This window comes from Tupaia chinensis, unplaced genomic scaffold (genome assembly GCF_000334495.1).
Source record: "Tupaia chinensis unplaced genomic scaffold, TupChi_1.0 Scaffold149552_1, whole genome shotgun sequence".
Taxonomy (NCBI): Eukaryota; Metazoa; Chordata; class Mammalia; order Scandentia; family Tupaiidae; genus Tupaia; species Tupaia belangeri.
The window spans coordinates 1,272,208-1,280,725 of record NW_006209397.1 but is presented as its reverse complement, the minus strand read 5'-3'; positions in this window follow the sequence as shown (position 1 = coordinate 1,280,725).

Here is an 8,518-nt window from a genome sequence, read left to right as displayed (position 1 = left end):
ATAGACACAACATATGCTTGATGTGCTCTGAAGTCCCCAGTATTGAAACCCTAAACCTTTTCATGTGGATTAGCCTCAAAGAACATTACATGTTACTGCTATGTCACTGCCTAACCCCTAATCTTATACCTTAATTCCACTTATCTACAAACTCTTTGAAAAACCCTCATACTGAGTAGTGATTGACCCATGTCCTGAATAAACTAAGCAAATAAAAATGCTTTATTTTTAAAGATAAAATGTTTTTTGAAGGAGTGGCCCTGTTGTGCAGTGGTTCACACTATGGAAGCAAAGCCAGATCCCACATGGCTAACCAGGGTTTTACTTGAGTCCCCATAGGTTTGAAAAACATGCCAGGTACATACATGCAGGTCAGGTTACTGACAGGATGGAGAATTGGAGGAAAGAGGATTTTGGCATGACAAGGCCTCATTGAGAGTGCTTTTTCTGTCCATCTTCCTTTCTCCTTCTTCCTCGGGCATACGCATGTACCCTCTGTCATTAAAAAAAAAGTTTTAGGGATTGGTGTGGTGGTTGTACCTGAGTTAATTTTCTTTAATGAAAGAAGTTTTATGTTCAATTCCTGGCCTACTAAAATTTCCTTTATTCTTCCCCTCTGGTAGGCAACTTGATATAGTAGGGTGTCCATGGACTTCATTCACAGTGACAAAATACAATGTATTAGTTTGTTGTTATGTTGCCAAAAATAATAACACAATACTTGAGACCAGGTGAGTTATAAAGAATAGAGATATATTTGACTTATGATTCTGGTGGTTAGAAAGTCCAAGAGTGTGGGCTTGGCATTCGGCTGTGAGAAGCAGGCAGGTCTTCAGTCACTTGTAGAGAGAGAGGGAGAGAGATAGAGAAAGAGAGATACAGAAAGAGAAGATAGAGTAGATGAGGGAAAAGAAACAGATTTATCTACTTCTTTTGTTTATCCCTCCTATGGTCCCAGCCAATTCAGTGGTGTCCACTCACACTGAAAGTAGGTGTTTCTCTTTCAGTCCGCTGACTAACAGTCTTGTCTGGCAAGATGCCCAACCACATTAAAGGTGGATCTTCCTCTTAAAGGTCTCACCATCTCCCAATACCATTACATTAGGGACCAAACTGCAACATATGAGCCCTTACGGGACAAATTATTATCTAATCATAACACCTGGGATTCAAATACTCTTTCTCCAGTTATTAGTTATGTTATCTTAAGCAAAAAATCACTTTTAAAACTAGAGGATATATAGAGTTATGGGTTATATCTCTATATTCTCTATATTATTTATTTTACTTTTGCATTTAAATTTTTATCATATGCATAGAGGAAAAGAATTTATATCATTAACCTGAGTCTATTGTAGGGCATTTGATAGGAAGCAAGGAATTTGTATATTAACAAAAAAATTTGAGTATAAATTAGGAAATAGAAGCTCACATATTTCTAGATTTTTTTGGTTCAAATATGTTTCCAATTTTTATTTGGAAAAAAAAATCAGTTTGGCAGACCCAAAACATGATTTTAATCTCTTAATGAAAATACAGAAATGTTGTGATAGAAGATCTTCCTCAGACAAGTAACATTTCTGTTGAACAAAACATTCTCTTGAGGGACCAGCAGTTAGTGTAATGGCTATGTCACTGGACACCCACGTAGTCGACTGCAGTTTAGGTCCCAGACCTGGTGGCTTAAGCTCATGCTGGGCGCGTGTGCGTGTGTCCCCAGGATCCCGAGAGGAGAATGGAGGAGAAGGTATTGCGGTGTGGCCATCCCCCCTGGGGGGTGATTTTTCGCTGGGGGGTGATTTCTCGCTTTCTGTATCTCTGTCTCTCTCTGGCTGTCTGGCGAGCGCACGTACCCTATAGCAAAAACCTCTCAAAAAAAAAAAAAGAAAACAAAATTCTCTTGAAATATTTCACTAGACATATGTTCTCTGTCAAAATATATTTTTTGCTATTTACTGTCATGTGGCTAGCAGGCCTTATTAGTTATGACCTTAGTAGTTATGACCTACTAAGACAATTGAATGTAGAGTAGGTGGCACTGTGTCTTTTGTCTGTGGGTCTTTGCCATTCTTGAGGTTGAGCTAGGCTATAACAATTTAAGACAACTGAATATTTTACTCATCTTATTATTGATGTGTGTCAATATGTATATATAGTATAATAACAGTAACATGATTTCTTTTCTAAGTCTTTTAACAATTCCATGTTGGGTATATTGTGTTTCATACATTATTCTGCTTCATGAAAATTATTCTAATTTATGATAAATACTAGTAAACAAATCTTTTCTTCTGACTGGGACTTAAGATCATTTTCAAAATCTCTGCAGTATAAATCTGTGTAGAGATTGACATGAGAGTTGAGGAAGATCTAGAAATTAAGACATGTCAGAGAAACAAGTCTCATCAAATATCACTTTGCATATTATTTGTGTGTATGTGTGTGTGTTTTTCCTTTAGCCAACTTTGCAAGTGACAGGTTTTCAAGAGCGGGAAAGCTAGTGTCTTCCAGGAGCAGCTTTATAGTTTGAGGTCTTAGATTTAGATCCTTGATCCACCTTGACTTGATTTTTGTCAAAGGTGAGAGGTAGGGGTTCATATTCATCTTTCTCCAAGTAAAGAGCCAGTTTTTCCAGCAGCTAAACAATGCGATTGAATGTATATACAAAAAGAAATAAATTAAATTAAATTAAATTAAATTAAAAAAAGAAAGGGAAAACTATTTGGTATTTATAGAAAAATGTTCATGGAAATAAATATCTACTATGGAGGGAACTAGTCAAGTAATAATTACTCCATTTGAGTGAGACAGTCTGGCATTTTTCACAAGACAGAGGTAACCAAGTACTTATATAAGAACATATACAGACATTCAGGCATGGTGTTCAATACTTTTCAGTCTCTTTGAAAATCACAGTGGTATATTTTTTTTTTTACCTTTGTTTTAAACTTTATTCCCAGGCTTCTTCAACTTAATTAGCTGCAAAGAATGAACTGTATATAAGCTAAAACTGGAGATCTACAATGTCCAAGGGGCTGTGGCTTAAAATATTAGAGATCTAGATTTTATCAGATCCATATACAAAACAATTTTTAAAAGCAGACATATTATAAAATAGCAACTCCCAGTAACTTTGTCAAGTTTTATCTTTTTCAGAAGTTGATTCAATTCAGTTTCCCTCATTCTTGGAAGCCTCATCAAAATTCTCCACAAGATCTAGAGCTTCATTATCATCATCCTTTCCAGTAGCAGGTGGTGCTTTTCCATCCACAGATTATTTGGGCAGAGCTTCAGGCAGTCTCCTTAAACTAGTCAGACCGTCTGCCCCAAGCTGGTTTAAGATTCTGGGTAACATTTCTGTCAGCTGCTTTGTCTCAGCATGGCCTGTAATGGTGAAAGTATTTGCTGCCAGAGATGCCTGAACTTTAGGGTTGTTAAAGTGGATCACTGTTCTCTGGTTTGTAAACATACTCACCTCTTCAATACCAGAGATATTGTTTACCCCTAACTTCCTGAAGGAGAACTAAAGTTGTTGTTGTTGTTGTTGTTGTTGTAGTTTAATCAGCTGCTCTAGTTGTTCTATTAACCACTTTCGTTCTGCAAACAGTCCCTTTCCCACCAATGAGCACTTGTGCCTGCAGTTTGGCAAGTTTTTCCTGGCTCTTGATTGTTTATTTCATCTTGTTGGAGTGGAAGAGGGACCACAGAGGGGACCATGGGTGGTGCTCAGTAGGTCTCAGGCAGACCAGCTAAGATTAGGTGCACACACATGTGGGGACTGAACTTCGCAGTATTCTTTTAATTTCTCTGTAGTTACATTTTAGTCTTGTTGGACTTTGGATGTGTGTACGCAGTTTTTTGAAGAGCCACTTGTCAACTTTAATATGGAAAAAAAAACTCCCTAAATGTCAAGAGGAAATAAAGAATATATACTTTGATCTAGAGAAAGTATTTTGTTACAACTAGATTCTTCCCCATAATTCTGCAGTTTTCTGCTATTTTTACATATTTCAGTAGCTAATATGGACTTGAATGCCTGGAATGCTTAGGAAAGAATACTTGACTGGCAGACACTTGATTCTGTCACGATTGAGTTTTGCAAAATTTTAACTTCTTTTTAAAAATAATTATTTATTTTATTTTACTTATTATTATTCTTAATATTGATCAGTGAGAGAGAGAGGGAAAATGAGAAAACAAACGGCCATATCTGGAAATTAAACTGCTGTTGGCCATGTGTTCGACCAGCACCTTAACTATCATGGCACCTCATAGCTTCGAGATTTTAACATCTGACTTCAGGGTATCATAAGTTATTAGTATACTTTTTGGGAATATGATAGGAAGATAAATTTAGCCAAGAATATTATAGTTATCCACTATCATTGATATAAAAAAGTCTCAGTGTATTTTTATGAGTAGTAGAATGGTATAGGGAAAAGGATATAATATTTTAGTGAGTGACTATTATGTTTCATAACATTTAATTTAAATAATAAACTTTGTTAATTTTCATATTTGCAATATTTTTCATATTCACATAGGAAGGACATAAAATATTAATGTGCATCTTTGAATAGTGATCTTGACACTTTCTCAAATTATTTACTGAATCATCTAGGTTTGAAACCACATGATGATTTTGACTCTCTTTCACACACATGCCAGCTGATCCACCTGCTAAATTTGTTTTAACATTACCTTTATACAAACTCTCATGTCCACTCCTTTCCTTCAAGGCATGTACAGGTTAGAGTCTAGCTGTCTGAATTTGAATTCCAACTTTGCCACCTACTGATTGCATAACCATGGGCAAATACTTAACCTCTCTAAATCTTAATTTCGTCATTTATACAAATGCAGATAATAATAATTTTCGCATCAAAACTAGTTGTGCTTCTGTGTATTCCACAAAATATACTCAGATACTTACTCTGCACAGATTTGTGAAATGAATGAATGACTGTGCACCTAATTTTTTTAAAATGACTTATTTTGGGACCAGCAGGTAGTGTAATTGGTATGCTGCTGGACTTCCATGTAGTTAGCTGTGGTTTGAGTCCCAGACTTGGCAACTTCAAACTCACATGTGGTGCGTGAGTATGTGTACCCAAAATCCCATGAGAAGAATGGAGGAGAACGGAATGTGGTATGGCCAACCCCCCTGGGGGGGGGGAGGGGTGATTCCTTGCTTTCTGTCTCTCCAGTGAGCACATGTGCCCTATAGTAAAAATCTCTCTGAAAAAAAAAATTATGTTACATTAGTGCCGTGACCCTGAGATTGCTCAACCAATGTCATCATAGATTTTGACATTTTAACTCAATCTTTACATTTTTACCTTGCCCTGGTTTGGTATAATATCGTTCATGGCTTGCATTTTTCTTTTTTCTTTTTAAAGAGTCAACAGAACCATCAAAGCTGCACTTATTTTTTTTTAAACTTTACCAGGCATCCAGCACAGAGTTAGACACTATGTGGAATACAGAAGACATATGCTGCGGTCCCTGCACTTAATGAGCTCAGCACCTAATTAGGGAGGCAGGAAACAAATTACATATGTGTGAATACTTAAATAGCAATACAAAAATATCTGAAAAGAATATAGAAGAAAGTGTTGACAGTAGTTACTTGAGTGGGGAAGCAGAGTTTACTGTTAATACTTTTTGTTGTGCACTATTTGTTATTATTACTGTTTCTGTATCTTTTTATTAATAAAAACTGATGTAGAAACCCAATAATATTATGTGAGATATAAAATATATGTTATTGGAGCCAAAGAATAGTGCAGTTGTGAAACTCAATGCTCTGTGAGACAATCCCACATGAAAAGGTTCCCCGTTCTTGTCCAGATACGTCCCTGAGTCAACTAGGGATGTGTGTGCCTGTGATTCAGACTGACTGAAGGCTGAAGGTGTATCATGGTATCAAAACTCTGTTATGGGTGCTGTCTCTCTTTCTCTCCCCCTCTCTCTGTCTCTCTTGCTTATGAAATAAATAAATAAATAGACTTAAAAATAGATTTATACTTTATGGTTAAATTATATTTTTATTTTTGTTATCACAGAATATAAGTACATTTCCAAGGAGGGAGGATGATTTGTTGACTCATTATATATACAGGAAGCATTTGTGGAGCATTTCTTTAGTACCATAAATGGGACTGGTGTTTGTTTCAGGAGGATGAAAAGTGGAAAATCATTCTGCTTTTTCTCAAAAAAAAATACTTTAGTGGTACAGGAAAGCAAGCAAACAAATAGTAAAATTTTACAGGGACACTAATTAGGATGTGTACACTATGTTCATGGAAACACACATAAACAGACATACAACTTGAGAGTTCTATTCATTAAATCCCTTAGGGTTCTGTACTGGGCTGTGTACTGAATAAAGAATCTCTAGGAGTACATTAGAGAGGAGCAGTGTAGGGTGTTTTGATATAACTTGGAAAGTCTGCATAAACAAACATGATCTATTTTATCCTGCCTAATAGAGTTTACAGTAATACTTTTATTTAAAAAAGTAATATCTCCTTTTCCAGTGTGTCTAGTGTTTTATGTTAAGCCAGTTGCATTTCTCTTTCATTGATCAACTCACCTGAACACCAGAGCACTTTTGTCTAAGTCCTCTCCCCAAAGTACCCACTGTCAGATTATTTGCCTGTGGGAAAGATGAAATATATAGATGTTGCAAATTTCAGAGGAAGAAAATGGGCTTGTCTCATGTCTTGAATAATTCTGTTGACAGATGTCACTGTTAAAGGTCAACTCTCCTTCTAGGACAAACATGTTCATATGATAAAAAAAATCTTTAGCAAGGGCTCATTTATTAATTGTTTAGTAATATCCAATACATCACTGTTCTATTGCAGTGTGTTGTCATATTAGTTAACCTAGATGAAGTATATTTGTTCCTCCATATATTTTCTCTAAATATCTAGCTATAGACACTGCAAAAAAATGTGTGTTTCATCTTTGCTTTATTCTTCACTCATAACCTAGTTAGGTTTGACCTACTTATGATGAAAATAAGGAATAACTGAATTTTCTAATACACAACTCTGTGAAGAAATGATGCTCTGAAGTCTTCATAACCTAATCATAATTCCCCTATGAAAGTATGAATTGCACATAATTGCCATAACACTACAGCTGGAAACAGTAGCCGATATACAAGGTAGTTTAATTATATAATGGCTTTATATTGAAAATGCAGGTTTTAGTGGTTATTTCCTGAAAACTATTACTAGAAAGAAAGTTAAAACCTGGAAGCAATTTAGTAAGCTTAATCAGCTAGAGTAAGTTTACTGTTGTTTCTCTTCTACCCCTTTTTTTTTTGGAGAGATTTTCACTATAGGACGTGTGTGCTTGCCAGACAGACAGAGAGACATAGAGATAGAAAGCGAGAAATCACCCCCCAGGGGGGATGGTCACGCCGCAATCCCTTCTCCTCCATTCTCCTCTCGGGATCTTGGGCACGCACACACACGTGCCCAGCATGAGTTTTAAGTCACTGGGTCTAGGACTTGAACCGCGGTCGACTACATGGGAGTCCAGCGACATAGCCATTACGCTAACTGCTGGTTCCCTCTTGTACCCTTTTTTTTAATTGTCAGAGAGTGTGTGTGCTTACCAGAGAGAGATAAAACACTCCACCTCTTATGTACGACATGCTCATACCGCAATCCTTTTTCTTCCATTTCTCCATCCCATTTCTCCACCTCACTGGGATTTTGGGCGTGCACACAGATGTGCCCAGCATATATTTCAAGCTACTAGGGCCAGTATTGGAACTGTGGTTGGCTATGTGAGATCTGATTCCTTCTGCATAGTGCCAACCACTGCACTATGGGGCCAGCCCTGCACACTTTTCTAAAGCCTAAGAAAGGTAGTGCTAAACGAGTGGTAACTACTCCAGGAAATATAGTTTTACGATTAGGGGCCTCAAAATAGATTATGTCTATTTTTACTAACAAAATGTCAAGGACTCTAGCAAGTGGAAGTACTACTGAAAGTAAGCTGAAGGCCCTGGTCTTGTTTTTTGTTTTTTTTTTTTGTTTTGTTTTGTTTGTTTATTGCATTACTTTTACATTAGTATTATTAAGATCTAAAAATGACTTGATGTGCTTTTCTCAGTGATTGATTCTAGCTTATGATTGGTCAGAATTATCTGGCTGATGATAAAAATCTTTATGTTTTAACAGATTTATTGAGGTATAAATCATGAAACATTCTAAACCCATATAAAGTGTACAGTTCAATGGTTTTTAGCATATTCACAGAGATGTGCAATGGCCACTGCAATGATAAATATTTTTTTTGGAGAAGTTTTTGCTACAAGATGTGTGCGCTTGCCAGACAGAGAGAGACAGAGAGAGACAGAGAGACAGAAAGCGAGAAATCATCCCCCAAGGGGTATGGCCACACTGCAATCCCTTCTCCTCCATTCTCCTCTCGGGATCTTGGGCACACACACACGCGCCTGGCATGAGTTTAAGCCGCCGGGTCTGGGACTCGAACC